Below are 16,544 nucleotides of genomic sequence, written 5' to 3'. Positions count from 1 at the left end.
AACTTTGTAGATCTAATGAATTTAACTCTAACAATAGCTAATATCTTTGAATCTTCTTCAATCCAACAAGAAGCAGGTAGTGTTTCTAGCGCCAAAAATGTAGTTGTAAGAAATCCTACAACACACCCCATTAACTATTCCTAGATCTAAATCTATTTCACAATCAAAATAAAGATTAAAGTGCTAAATTATAAAGAGAGACACAAGATTTACGTGGTTCGATCAATTTGATCTACATCCACTGGGGTTAGGTTTCACTATGATTATTGAATTACATAAGGATTACAATTGAGACTCCATTAATGAGTATTTGGAGCTCTAGTTTTATGGAGGAAGAAGAAGGAGATAATACTAATAATAATCTTTTTGTTTTCTCTCTCTACTAATGTGTCCTCTCAAAAGTGTCTCTATCCCTTTCTCTCTCCTGCCTTTCTCTTTATATAGGTATGTACATAGTGGATGACAGCTCACATGTAGTGGAGTACAGCTCATATTTCCCATATTTACGGAATCGCCATGCGACACCATCGCACGCTCATATTACGTTCTCGCACTCCTTATATTGATAGAACTCGCATAGCCTTATATGAATGTCGCACACTTGATTTATCCTATGCGATATTTTGATCCTACAAATATAGCTTCTCTTTTAGTATTGTATAGTTTTTTTTTTATTATCAACCCCTCAGACTCTTAGTGACAGATGGTTCTCATGCGATTATCTTTTTTTGCCGGTTATTTGATTTTCTTCGTGGACTATGGCCTATGGCCTCAACAGCTCTTGCTCCACCACAAAAACACCAGCCCTGAACGAAGAAGTCATTGATAAACACTGTCACTGAAGTGATCTGCTATTGGCCTAACATGTAGCCGGGGCCAAATACAATTAAGATCGTCTTTAAAATGAACACGGCAACCTTGACATACACTTTCTCGTCCTCTCCACAGCCACCCCTCAATAACATGAACCAAAAACAAAAATTCAAGTATTTGCAACAATGCCGACAAACACTTAATGGTCACTAGTTCATGTTTAAATTAGCTTTTCAAGCAACAAAATCAAGAACCAAGCTCAGTACAGGTTGTATACGTTGTGATGCATCCATTGGTTCGTACTTTATGTTTGAATAGTTTTCTGATTTTATATATTTTCTCTCTATTGCTGGTTGATTCAGAAGTCGAGAATTTTGCTTTCCAGCAAAACAACAGGTATAAATGTTGAGGGATGATCCAACTCTTGCAGTATAGAACTATACACTTGTAGCAACAGTAATTGAGCGCTGCGACATTGCTGAGTTGAAAGCAGGTCAATGCCAAGAACAATGATGAATATTAAAGTACATATATACACGAAGAATTCTGGATCGTGATTAGTCTATTTTTACTAAACCATTTATTTGTAGTTGTAGGATTTTTAAGTGTAGATAAAATAGTAGACATAATGGAAAATGAATTTGGAGTGACAAGATTTTTGTTTAAAAATATCAAGGTATACGAACTAAGAAGCAGGCTCTCTTCATTAAATGGTTAATAAAATCGCGCTCCCTTACATAATTTACAAATTTAAAACAACAACAGAAAAGAAAAAATAAAAATTTCGAACCAGTGACCTAAGGATTATCTGCTACAACTACAGTCCTCCGCTCTACCAACTGAGCTAAGGTCGGTTTTGTTCAATTCCCAAGAAACAAATATTAAGTACTTTTAAAGAACTCCCCTCCTTTGGCCAAAGGATCAAACACCATTTATTTATTTAACTTGTTGGAGGCGTGACTTTATTTAACTTTTGGGGCATGACACACATACTAGGGGGAATTGGATGGGGATGGGGAGGTATGCGAAATGGCCGAGTTTTTTTTGGTAATTCACCATATAGTGTACGGTTTCATATTTCACAAGTCCCATAAATTAGCTTAACGAAAATCAGATTTAAGCATATCAAGGTCGGCTCTCTCGCCTAATAATGCACAAGATGATCTTATAATGTATGGAATACATATGGTGTCTGGCAGAGAAAGAAAACGAGCAAAGTGGAGTGGCAAAATGTCTTCTAAACATAACATCTTAAAATGTAATGAAGCACAAAATTAGTTAAAAAGACCAAAATCAACAATTTTTGGGTGAAAAAGACATGTAAAATTTAATACTGTTTAAATGGACAAAAATGTGAAAATAGCCAGGATGCAAACAGTTTCATCCTACCTATTTTCAAATAATTTTTTTTATTTTTAATTTACATCAGGATGCATTCAGTTTCATCCTCGCTCTTTTTTAAGTTTAAGTCAGGATGAATCCAGTTTCATTCTTGCTATTTTTTTTATGTCCGTTTCACCCATACTAATTTTTACTTGTCCATTAGAACCATGTTTTAAAAATATTTGGACGAATGACCCATTTTCCGGAAAACATATCGACAAACATTATTTGTGCCACATATTTTTACCATGGTTAAAGGATATTATATTTTTTATATGGGGAAGACAAATAACAGTTTATCTCAGTCATAGCGTATCCTCAAAAAAAAAGACTAAAAAACAGAAAAATTGGTCGCACTGTATATTCACTGAACCAGTACATACTCTTTGCCCGGTATCATATCGGCTGCCATTGGAGGTAAGTTATTTTCATCAAACTCTAGTCGCACTTTTGCATGATTTTCTGCCTCTCTTTGGAATGACTTAACTAATCGTTGAAGCTCTGATTGTCTTATCTGGACCTGTCCTCCGGTGATGGGTTTTCTCAAACCCAGGCAGAAATTTCCAAATGCAATCAGTATAATTCCTACCACGATAAGGAGCGCGGAAAAAAGACCGAACGCATATGGAGTGTTTTGAGCCCCTGGCATTCCTTCTACGTTGATTCCAAATAATCCTGTGATTATCGAAAGAACAAGACCACAACCTCCAAATACAGTCAAATTGTGAGTAATACGAAAGCTCCTATCCTGCATGAATATTAACACACTTGTACATTAGTCGGTATTACCCTTACCATTTCATTGTCCTAATCTTGTTTATATATATATATGTATTTTACCTGCAACCATGAACGCACAGTACTCTGCATGACATCTTGGATGGTAAAGAGTCGACCACGGACTGCTTCTTGTTCGCCAATCATATCCCTTGTTGTCTTGCGGATGCCTTCCAACAAGCTTCTTGCTGAACTGTCATTCAAGTGTTGTACAAGCTCAAATATGATTTCTTCTCTAGCATGAAGACAGCATTTAACCCTGATCACCTGTCTTGATAACTTTCTGATTTCTTGATTGAGAATTACGCTGAACAAATTCACATCCTCCTGGTTTCTTCTATACATACATGAGGATCATGTGGACCGTGGTAAATGAGGATTCACAATAATCAAATGTTTAATAAATACCAAATTACCTGTTCATAAACTTCAATTCAATTTCGTCAGCTGTGCCAAATATGTACTTACGGAACAACCTGAAATTTACCGCAAACAATGTAGTTACAGTGACCATTAGTGTCAGTTGTAGAAATTTCGCAGGTCAGGTCAGTTGATAAAATTTACCGCAAACAATGTAATTACAGTGACCATTAGTAATTACAGTGACCATTAGTGTCAGTTGTAGAAATTTCGCAGGTCAGGTCAGTTGATAAAATTTACCGCAAGTAAATCTATAAACCATAGAATTGGGCAAAGCAAGGATGAAAGCGTTTATTACCTATCATCCCAACGGGAAAGACGGCAAGCTAGTTGCGCTATAACTTCATGAATTGGGACCGCCAGCAGCAAGAAGCTCCTAAACCGCATAATCCATGTAGACTCATAAACAAATGCAGTTTGGAATAGCAATCAAGCAATGTTTGCTTATATAGAAGAAACAGACGAACCTGAACTTCTGTTATACCAAGCACATTAATGTGCGATGCAGGCCCTTTAACGTGCAATACGGATATTAGAAAATTTTGTGCCTTCCAGGATCGAAGTACAATGGGAATGTCATCCTCGTCAACAAAAGGATCACCAACTGATTGCCCTAACAGCTCAAACAGTATACCTCCTGCAACCCTAACTGGAACCTGAAAAAATAACAAAATGTATCGGTAACGAGAGACTGTGAATGGCAGAGCTAAAAGCCCAAAAGACAAGGATATACTAACCTCGTAAAAAAGGTGTTTCATGCGATCACTAATCAGACGACTTTCATCTCTCAAGGCAAGACTAATGGCTGGATGTAACCACTGAGCATTGCTTAGCCATGAATCGGTGAATTTATGACCTGCAGTCACATGACACCACCATGTTGGCCCTGCTGCCCGTTCCCAGTATGGAGTTGCTACATCCTCAACGGTGAACTCATCTTCGTCGCTTATGGATTCGATAGTCTGCGACGACCTTTTTCCACCAACTTGAACTGTTTGCGCGAGTTCATATATTCTAGCCCAACCAATTGGTACCCAATGACTTCCTACAGATTTCTCTGTGCCGTCAGAATGATTTTTAATGGTATCATCTGAATGAAACTTTGCATCCGGCCCAACCTTTTCAAGAGAATCAAATTCTGGATGATCGATATGTGGGACATTCTGAGAGATAGAATCAGTAGTACCATTGGGCACTTGCTTCTCTGGATCCTTACCGTTGAAATGTTGATCGAAGTGGGTGTCAGAAGCAGGTTTCGAAACTATCGTCTTCCTTGGCTCTCGAACAAACTCAAAAGCACATATAAGCCCATCAGTCCAAAGTTCACTCCCTGGCATGCTCTCTAACTGTTTGCAAGGTTATCTTATTTCTTCATTTTACTGCTCACTGAATCTGAATAAACATCAAGAGCGGCAGTCATGGTCTTTTGAGTTTTCACAAGGGCTGATGAGTAGGATCTTTACGAGCTAAAATTACTAAGGCACAAAGTTGCAAGGAAAAAAAAAGAAAAAAAAAAGGAAAAGTGGGTTGATAGTACAAGCAAATATAGCCCGATTGAATATAAAAGTAGAATCCAGAAATAAAAGTTAAAAGCAAAAATATTTTGTTCCATAAAAAATTGATATTTTTACTTCTAAAAGTCTTTCAAAAATGTTTTATGGATATTTTTATTTCTAAAAGTCTTTCCAAAACGCATTTGGATACCAAAAACAAAAATCAGAAGCAGAAGTCTTAAAATTCTATACCCAAACTGACTTTTCTGGAACAAATACAAAATTATATACTTAAATTGACTTCTTGTTTTTCGATTTTTAGAAGTCAAAAACTGACTTCTTATTTTTGATTTTTGAATGTGCACTCAAAGATGCTTCTTACTTTTTAATTTCTAAAAGTCCAAAAAGTTACGTCTAAATGAAAAAGAAAATTAAGTACCAAAACAAGTACAAAATAAGGCATGTACCAAGAAAAGTCAGAAACCTAAAAATGAAAAAGAAAATTAAGCAACCAACCAGTTTCTCATACACAGAGAAAGATCTTACAATTCAATGAACTAGGACTCAGATTCCAGTTAACAGGAAAAATCCTCACTAATATTTCATTTAATATTTTTGAGAAGGAAGGTAAAAACAACAACTATGAACTGCTTATCAGGAAAAACTAATCAAATATCAGCTTCATTTCAATTAATTTCAAGTACCAGGGAATCATAAACAGTCTTACCAGTAGTTTTTGATTGATTTCCAACCTTTGCCGATTCCACACAGCTTTCAGTTATAGCAAATTAACTGTTGAATCAAACTAAAAATCGAGCATTAGTTTTCTGGATTAGCAGGGGCGATAATTGGGTTAAAAATGTCAATGGGAGGGCAAATAAGAGTTCATATTTCAACTGCCCGTTTGTTGCATTCGTAAAGAAACTCATTAGTGTTTAGGTCAATCATTCACTAACCTATCATTCTCAAATATTCGTGATCCACCGACCATTTATTATTACATGGTAACTTCAAATTAATTGCTAAACTTAACCGGGTAGTCGGATATTTAATTAATAGGTCACTGCTGGTGTGAGCCACAAGTAGAGACAGTCACTGGGTACAAGTGAACCCATAGATGTTGTCTGAACCTCCAAAAACGGCACACCGGGGGCAGTGAACCCGTAGATGTTGTTTATACCTCAAAAAACGGCACTCCGGGGCGTATATTTTACGGTTCCGAAAAGCCCAAGAAACACACTTATGTTTCCGGTTCCAACATAATATTATTTCCTCGAGCTGGTATTCTTTACTTCTAAAAATTTGTTTTTTTAAACACACTTAGTTCAAGTTTGCACAATTTTTAAGACAAGAAAATGAGTATTTTTAAGTATTTTTTTTTACAATTATACTCTTATGGATCATAACTAGTAAAATAATTTATCTCTCACACTATACCACGGATATTCATAAACCTTATATCATTGAAAAACAATTTAAAACACCTACGCAACGAGTATAAACATGAATATCAAATTATACATATTTCTTATACTAACGATAATCAATCAAAATGGTAGTTTTAGAAATATCCCTTACATAATGAGATACATCAACTATTGGTGGGACAATTTTTTTAATAAGTAGGTCATCTAATAATGGGACGGAGAGAGTAAGTGTCTAATAGAGACACTCACCGGGTAAAAATGAACTCATAAAGGTTGTTTGTACCTTCAAAAATGCCACACGGAAGGATATATTTTATGGTTCTGAAAAGCCTAAAAAACAGACTTATGTTTTCAGTTCCAATATAACATTGTTTCCTAAACAGAGTATTCTTTTCATAAAGAAATCTTCTAAAAACTTGTTTCTTTGAATAAGTCTCAGGTTTGTTTCTTTAGTTATTTTTCTTAGGTTTTCAAAAGAGGTAATTTGTATGCTTTCTAAAAAAAGCTCCTGGTTTTCGAAAGAAAAAAAATATTATGGTGAGTTTGTTAGTAATCACTGATTTAAAAAGGTTGAAAGATGCCTTGACTCTTCTATGACAAGAAAAGACTTGCAGTATGCTCTGAGTATTGTAGCTATATGGTTCCTCTTTCCTCTTCTAAAGTTAGAGCTTTCAGTCTACTTGAAGGAGTTTTCAATCTCATTGGACGACGACTAATGCTTAGAGAAAAGATTAAGTTCCCAAGGAATATACTATGGCCTATGAGAATCTTCTAAACGAAGCTAAAGAGAATTTTGCAAATAGGATTCACATCTATGAGAAGTCTCTAATTTACGACGAGGATATTTTGACCAAACTTCGATCTCGACTTAAAGAGATATCTTGATATGCCAAAACAAGTGATCATTTTTATATCATTTTTTCGAAAATCCTCATAGGTATCCAAATATCTAGAACGTGTGTGTCCGATGCTCCCTGTTCTGAAAGCTGTATTTGTGATGAATGTGATTTATTGAGACATATCAATCAAATAATGTCCTCCAGAATTCGCCTCCATTCTTTTCAAAATGGTCAAGAATATCTAAAATATTGACTAGAAGATATTATTCAAACTCTCGCCCAACAAGAGAGAGTAGATTCAATCAAAGATCAAATTGTATCGAAAGATTAAGAAGAGTTTTCTTGTTTAGTCTTTCCGAAATAATAGACTAATCTGTTGATTAACGTCAATATTTATGTAAAGTTTATTAAACTATCTGAAAAAGTTAAGGGATAATTGGAGTTTGATACTCAGTTTTAGACCAACATTAGGCTTTGGTCTAACATTTGTCCAACGTTAGGCTTTGGTACCTGGACTAGACGTTGACCCCATTGACTAAATTAAGTCCTAATTTTCGTTTAGTAATTATTAGAAAATTAATATAAAATTTAATTATTAAACAAATTACTATAATAACCTTTACTTTATTAATATTTACAAAAATCTGAAAGCTTCGTGGTGGTATAAGTTACCGAATATGTCAATCTCATTAGAGCAAAAACAAGGGAATTCCTTGAACCGAGACAAGCAATGTAGCTGTTGTTGCAGGAACCGAGAGAGAAAAGAGAGAAATCGAATCTGAAGTCAAGAGATAATTGAGAGCAGAATACGGGAAATGAGATCAGTTAATGAAGAATACCCGATCCAATTAGTGGTGGTATTGATCGATTCGATAGATGGCAGTATTTACTAAAAGAAGAAATCGAAGGAGGTGTTGGGAAGAATTGGTTCGATCTATGTAAGAGGATATTGAATCCGAGAGCTGCTATTCATGGAAAATGGGTGCAGATGGTGATTACATACCATGGAGCTGAGATTCTCTTGATTGCAAGAAGAGAAAAGAGGTGTTGTTGCTTCTATGGATATGTGTTGATAAATGTAAGGCTGAATTGAAGTGCTGAATTAGATGTATGTTAGGCTTATTTGATGAATTGTGTGCAGGTATGAAGCAAAGAAGTGCAACCAAGAGTTTCAATCCATTTCTTCCATCATTCCCTGTAACAATAACACCACTTAACCGGAAATCTCTCTTAACCCATTTGTCGGAAGCTACTCTTGGTGAGATGGGTTCGATGTTGTTCCGAATTGATGAAAGATTAAATAGGTTTTTGCTTTGAATCTGCGACAGGGAAAGAACAGTGCTGCAATTGAAGTCGAGAAGATGAAATTGAATCTGAAATTGAGAGATAACCGCGAATTGAGAGCGGAATAGGGATTTTAGTAGATCCTTTAATGAAGAACAATGATTCGGCTACCGATAGTATTAATTGATGCACAGAGAGAAATAAATTAAGGTTCTGATTGTCTGCAATTGAGGAACATAAATGGGATTGAGGTTGGGGTTTTGTCAAATCTGTAGAAGATTGAATCTTAGAGTTGATGTTCATGGTATAAGATGGTGCTGGTAATGGAATTACTGGATCGAGAAGATTGCATAGGATCAATGGAGATGCCTGATTGAGTTGTTGGTGATGTTTGAACGGCGAAAGAAGAATTAAGAAGGGACCTAATTTCAGGGAAAAACCCATCTCAAGGATAGATTTGTAAACTCGTTATTTTTCTAACATTTTTATTTTACAAAATTATTAAAGTCTGGTCATAAACGGTCAACCTAGGTCAACGTCTGGTCCAGGTACCAAGGCCTAACGTTGGACAAATGTTAGACCAAAGCCTAGTGTTGGTCTAAACCTGAGTACCAAACTCCAATTATCCCGAAAGTTAATGATAAATTTTTATTTATAATTTCTTGTGTCATTCTTTAGATAGATGATTGCAATGGTTTTTTCCATTTACAAATCTCTTTGTGTTTGGTTAGGATTGTATGAGATAAATCTTGGATCAAACTATCGAAGTTCTTGTCTCATATTTGGCTAATTTTCTTAAAATTTGTTAAAATGATAAGGGTGCCAAGTACACCACAATCTTTTTGAAACTAATGACCTTCAAACATACGAGTAGAGAAATGATTTTGCAAACTTTTAATGCGGAAAAAGTAAAAGAACTCAAACACAATAGTTTTGTTAGTGGAGAAACCCCAGATGCAGAACAACCTCGGGACCTAGTCCAGTTTGGATACTCTCATAATTAATCCGTTATACAAAGAACATAATTACCAACTTCGTATAGTTGATACCAAGTAAACTACTCCTAGTTACCTAGTTTCCTCATTATCCTTGCGCTTACAACCAACCTGGCCAATGCACACAAATCCTAAGATAGATTCCACCATCTTAAGTCGCTTCAGCCTCTCTGAAGACTTTAAGCACTCAACCTTTTAGATTGTCTTCTAAACAATAAAGGACTAATATGTTTGGTCACCACTCTTCTTATCTCAGGAAGTTAATCAGAGATATATATGTTGAGCGTAACAAAGTTTTCTATTTAAAATCAATTAACCTCCTTAATCGGGTTAGATCTTCCAAAATATAGATTAACAGGTTCACCAAATCACCAGATTCGGATATCCAAGAACCAAGAACCAATATCCAAAGATCAATATCCAAGAACCAATCAAGTTGTACCCTACAAACAAGAATGGATTATATACTTTGATTGATTAGCGTACAACCTGTGATATTTCAATTATAAAGATAAACAATATAATGCGGAAAAAAAAATAACACATACACCAGAATTTTGTTAACAAGGAAACCGGAAATGCAGAAAAACCTCGGGATCTATCCAAACTTCACCACCAAACTGCATTAAACCGCTACAGAGACTAGCCTAATATCAGAACTTCGGAATGGAATGTAGTTGCGACCGAATTAAACCTTCACATAAATTGAGTTACAACCACGCTCCTTACTCCTCTTGAATCCAGCAGGACTCAGCGTAAATGATTCCCTTAGCTAACATCCTTTATATTCTAAGAATTTCTTCAACTCAATTGAAGACCTAAAACCAATCTGCCTCCCACAGATAAGACTATTTGTAATTTTCGTTCTGGTCAAACATCAAGGTGAGGTGGAAAATCGATTCCAATAGACAAAGTCTAGGAAACCTCAAAATCTGGTCTTATGACTCCGAAGAGCATCCTAGATTATTAATCACCTCACAAGTCAAAACTTGTGGAATCACAAAGTCTGAGACGAATATACTTTGTGATTTCCATCTATCTTGTTTGAGTGAGATACTCAACAATCAAAACAAGATCAACTACTCGAACTATCAAGATAAAGATGGTTGGACCTAGCTTCACGAATCCCCAAGTGAAGTCTTTTTAGTCGCTAAACCCTAAAAGGGTTTGAAGGAGAGGACGACTCTAGTTTAGGACACACAAGAATAATGTGTAGGATTCAAAGATCCCAATTATTAGAGGTTCTATTTTTCTAGACTTTCAAGATCAAGGTTGCTTTAGGTTTAAGCTAAGATAGCTTTGGAACCAAGCAATCAATAATCAACCTTAGATGAAAAACTTGACTTGAGATTTAGCATAGCAGAATATGCACTCTGGTTAGGATGGACCGTAACCGAACTGTGTATAATGACATGTTCATGTGGGTTAGCCGAAACTACCCAATTGAATTATATACTTAACCTTATTCATATAACAGTTTAAGACTTTTGTTGAATCACACATATGATCAAAATGTCTAAATAATGTTTTTTCATCAAATGCTGATTATCTTATAGAAATAATTTTGATGCATCTGAAAATATCCGACATGGTAAGTACGTGTACGTAGTACGTGTATTGTACCTGTTCGTGAATGTCTTTTTCATGGTACGGGTACCGGGTATGGATACCCTTAAGACTAAAATCAAGTTCAGGAACTCACAGATCTTTTATGGTTTGCATACCGGGTATGCATACTATTTTGGGTATCAAAACCAACAAATATTTTCCGGTTTGTATACTAGGTATGCGTACCGTTCCTGGTTCACGAGTCACAGACTTTTGTGGTATGGATACAAAGTATGCATACCACAAACTCGCTGCAGAACTATAGCTACGCCGGTACGTGTACTGGTGATAAACACATTTTTGTGTTTAAGTTGTCCTCAATTTTCTGTATTATTGGTACTCGATTTCGTACTTATTATGGTGTTTTATGTGTTTGTAGGTATTTTTGAAAATAAAATTTGGTGGAAAAATCGGCTCAAGTTGTCTAAAGCACCCGGAGGACACATGTTATTCAGACTCTTACTGTTGGTTAAGGGGCGCCTTAATTACTAAGGGGTGCCTTCTTTACTATTTACACTGCAGAGCATCACCTGCACCCACAGTTTGGTTAGGGGGATACCCTTTCTTCTTCATTTGAATTATGAAAACTGGCGGGAAAAAACTAACCTTCAGCTGCCGAAATTAGGGTTGCGATTTGAGCTCGTTTCAGTGAGACTAAACGACTGAATTTGATTGGATTTGTTCATATGGGATTAACAAACGTGGTGTGATATTCAAAATCAATCCAGTTGGACCAGATAATCATCCATAAGGAAACAGAGTTGCGTGTTCACGAGAAAAATATTCTGGATTTGGTTTGGAAAATTTCTGGTGAAATTCAATCGAAGTTTTAGCTTGATTTGGGCCTGTTAACCGCAAACAGGGCTGGCAATCCTCTTAGATTCGTCAAAGTACGGTTGTATCACCGATTGGAAGAAAATAGAGCATCATATATCCCCATGAGTTATTCTCGGCATTTTATTTATTCTTGGAAAGATTGCACGAGGTCAGAGCATGTATATCCTATTCTAGGACGTGTATGAGTCTGTTAAGAGTATGTTGGATAGATACAGACGCGTGAGAAGTTGTAAAAAGGGAAGAAATCCCGTGACTGGCAGTGAAGAATATTATCGAGTAATGAAGATTATTCGGAGTTATTGGCGAGTATTTTTGATTCTGGAGAGTATATAAAGGGTGTTGAGGGTTATGAGAGGGGATGGAGTGTTAGGGGTTAGAATAGAGCAGAGAATCGGGAGTTGCAGAGCTTGTCTCTGCTGCTGCCATCGAAGAAAAAGAAAACAGAACATCAGTTAAAAGTAGTCGCAGACACCGATACCTATAGTTTCAAATTCAATATCTTTGTAACAGTTTTTGTAACAACTATTTCGAATTCGCAACAGTCTGTTAAGTGTTTTTATGTAACAGTGGGTTCTGTAACTATTATAACTGTTACAAACACACTGCTTTGTACCTTTCCTCCTTGCGGACACCTTTTTGAGCAATGAAAAATTCCTTTGAGCGTGTTTCCACCATGAGGAGCTAGAACCCATCTCTGGGACGATGGACGAAGCTGAATTTCATTATATGGTAAATTTAATTAATTCCTTAATTACTATTTGCACTGATTTTTAATGAATTATGATTTCTATAATCAATTGTTATCTTGTTAGATAGTGTATGCTTAGTCTTGGGTGCTTTAGATATACTATGCTTGTAATTTACAATTGATGTTTTACGAAATCTATTTTGGCAAAGAATGGAGTTAATATTTCTTTTGTTTTGAGCTATAATTGCCTAGGATTAATTTCTGAACCACTTGAACATGAAAAACAGTGAAATCTCGAGTCCCAATAAATTCTTCATCCTGTGACATATTTTGTATATATTTTATTATTTTTAGTATTTTTTTTATATTTAAGCTTAGAATCAATTCCAACAAAATCCGAGTGAACGATAACTCTATTTACCACTATCTAAAATACCATCAATTTTTGGCGCCGCCAACGCGGATTTGTTTATAGATTTGTTTTAGGTTTTATTTTACTTGTTCTTTTTTACGCGTTTTGGTATTTTTGTTTGCTTTCAGATTTGGAGCTAAGTTTAAGAAAAAGAGAAAGTGCTGAAAAGAAAGGCAAAGTCCAAAAAGGAAAGAAAAGAGAAATCTAAAAGAAGTGAAGAAGAAGATTTTGTAAATAATTTTATTTTATTTTTTTTAGAAACTGTAATTAGGGTTATATTTTTGTTATATTTTTTATTTTTGGAGCTTTTTTCTTTTTGGACTTTATTTTTGGACATTGGACATTAATTTTTTTAAATCCTACGGAAGGGTAGTTTCAAATATAAACTGCACATTGAAGGACGGCGATTACGATATCGCCTCGGCCCCTCGGGTTCGTACATGACATAGGGGTCGTGGCCCGAGTCAACTTCAACGGTTCATCCCCTGTCTGGAACGGGAGGTAAGAATTCTAAACACCCGTGAATCCCCTGTCAGCGGGTTTACTGGATGATTTTGGATGCATATATGTTGAGGACCTGAAATCGGATTTAATTTTCTAGTAAAGGGCAAGGCCTGGAAAAATCAAGATAAGGACTCGGATTTCATCACCGTTTCCTTCTTGCCCGCCTTAAGAACACGTAACCTACGCAAACCTAAGCCTTAAAATTTGGACTACAACGAGACCGATAGGGTAACGAGCTTAATAGGAAAGTCGTTCGAAAAATATTGGTTGCTCTATTGAGCATACTTCGAAGTTAATGATGGTTTTTGTGAGTTGAATGCGTGACTGCGCCGCCTAGTAATGCGGTGAGGCCTTGGGTATCAAAGCTCCACGCAGCTTCCCTTGCCTCAATTCAACTTACTTTGACTCGGATTGGTTCCAGAGGGGTTTACTTAAATTGTAACAAATTCCCTTTCGAAAGAATAGAAGCTGGTCTAGAAACAATCTAAGTGGATCCATCATGGTTTTTGTTTGCTAGATAAAATAGGCTTGTTGTGGTCGAGTCAGCCTTGTTTGTGTTTGTTTATAATTCCCTTACGGTTAGGATGTCGAACTGGTATTATAATAGCCAATACAATGAGTATTCGACTGAGCAGCTTGGACATTATCCTTTTTATGACCATAGTTTGAATAGTGATTGGGAACGCGAAACTTCTGAAGGTTATGGTCCATCCATCGTGAGCCCAATTACTATCCATATACCCACAGGTCATACGAGCAAAACAATCATTCTATTTCTCTAGAAGAGTCTCTCAAGAGTTTCAATGAGTCAACACGGAAGTTATTTATGAAAACGACTTATAATATTCTTCTCCCAGAAGAGTCCGTAGAGCAGTCAACTAAGATGTCTCTAGAAGAGTCCCTCAAGCAATTTACTGAGAGTACAAATAGGATTGTGGAAAAACTTGCTCAGGATAGTCTTAATTTCCAGTATAGTGTTCCCAATACCACCCTTGAAAATAAGGATAGTTTTTATTCATATAATCAAGATGACGAGGTTAGAATTGGTAACACAACTTGTTTTGATGAGGTTCGATCTTTTTCATGTTATTATAAAGATGATTATGATGAGGATAGTATTGATGAAGAACATGAAATATGTAGGCATAGTGATCAGGAATTTGTTACTCCAATTGAGATTTATAATGATAGTGTTGTTTCTAGTACAAATCCAAATAATTTTAATAATTATTCACCTATTAAAAAGGATGAGGATTTGACTAGAGATACCACCATTTTAGAAGATGTAGATCATGATCCTTTAGCCTGCAGTATGTTGGATAATCCATTATTTGATGTGCCTATCAGTGAATCGGAGGAGGTAATTATGATTAACACCTTAGTTAATGATCCTTTACTAGAAACTTCCGCTGATAATCCTTTATATGATTGTGATGATATTTTAGAGGAAAGAGTTTACCCTAAGAATAATGTTTTAGAGTCTAGCGATTTAGAAACACTAATCTTAGAAGACCATAAACTCGTAGAGATGAGTGAGGATGAACCAGACTTAGAAAAATCAATTGACCATTTTCAGGAATCTGATGACCTAGAAATTAGGAAGTTGTGACTAGTCTTTCTAGAGACGCAAAAAACTCTAAGTTTGGGGGTGATTATCATTCTCTGTGTTCTTTAACTCGTAGAAAGTCCCCTCGTGTAGGACTTGACATTCGTGCCTCAACCATCTTACAAGATTATCTTCATACACGTTTTCCCAAACCTAATGATGTCCAAAAAAAAGCTCAGTCGTTAGAAACCCATCCTTTGGTTGATGTGGTTAACCCAGGTTATGATACCAAGATTGACTTTGTTTTCCCACCAAAAAAATTTCTTCCAATTGCGGGAACTTATGATTTTCAGATATGTTGGTTATTAAGTTTTGACACTGAACCTAATTACTTTAGGAGAATAGGGTCGACACATTTTCTTAAGGAAGACCACCTCTTTCATTGTGGTCAGCTATGTGAGTCAAATCTAATTGACTTAGAGGATCCCCAGTTATTCAGGCTTTTGTTATGCGCTTCGAAGTTCTTACTTGAGTGTTTCCAGACTCTTCAGCCTAATATTCAGAATGCCTTTGAGAAAATCCAACCAATGAAAGTTTTTTATTTAGACCCTTTTATAGAGCCTGAACCTGAACCACAACTAGATATAGTTTTCTTAAGCAAGGGTATGTTCGATATCTTCTTGGTATGCTGCAGTTTCCTCTTCTTGTGGGTAATACTTTTTGATATAGATGACCCACAATTATTCCGTAAACTTCTATATGATTCTACGAGGTGACTAATTCTTCCAATGTCTGGCTGAAGACTTTAAACTTAGCACTTCTTGGGAGGTAACCCGTGCTTATGCAAAACGGTAATATCTTTTCTTAACTCTTTTGCTTCAAGTGGTAACAGTTTCTCCTTGTTCATGTTTTTAATTTTATCTTTAGAACATTGAGGACAATGTTAGATTTAAGTTTGGGGGTATGGGAGAAACTTTTTAGTTGCAGTACAAAAAAATAAACTCCAGAGACTAGAAATTTATGCTTATTAAGGTCGGCACTAACCAATCTAAGTGGATGGGAACATCTTGGTTGTAGGAGTTGAAGAACCAATCTGATTAGATGGAAACATATAGAAGAGTCTATTCATAAAAGCACATAGCTCAGGTGTTAGAAAAAGAAAACATGGTAGTTTCGCCATATCCTCGTGATGGAAACGTCGAAAGAATTCTGATCACTTCTTTTTTTTTCTTTTTACCATTGCTAGGGTGAAATAGAGTGACTGAGAAAAAAAAATCAGACCACCAGACCAACCGGAATAAATACAATAAAGTCGACCACTAGTACCCTTGTATATGCCAGCTGAGTTGACCTAGAGTTAGGATTATCGACCACTGGTTCCCTTGTATATGCCAGTGTGTTGATACTAGTCCAGACCAGTATCCCAGTCCATTAGGATAGGTTCACCTTAGTCAACATCATCCACGTTTTTCTCTACATCTGTCTTCTTAATCTATCCATGTGATTGGTTGACTCCGG

General features: G+C 36.0%; 1 pseudogene; it reads right to left on the bottom strand.

Annotated features, from left to right (window-relative positions):
- Positions 1–2,444: 2,444 nt before the first annotated feature.
- LOC113343215 lies at positions 2,445–5,719 on the bottom strand (annotated as a pseudogene).
- Between the last annotated feature and the right edge of the window lie 10,825 nt (positions 5,720–16,544).

This window comes from Papaver somniferum, unplaced genomic scaffold (genome assembly GCF_003573695.1).
Source record: "Papaver somniferum cultivar HN1 unplaced genomic scaffold, ASM357369v1 unplaced-scaffold_57, whole genome shotgun sequence".
Lineage (NCBI taxonomy): Eukaryota > Viridiplantae > Streptophyta > Magnoliopsida > Ranunculales > Papaveraceae > Papaver > Papaver somniferum.
This window is presented reverse-complemented; position numbering and strand designations above follow the sequence as displayed.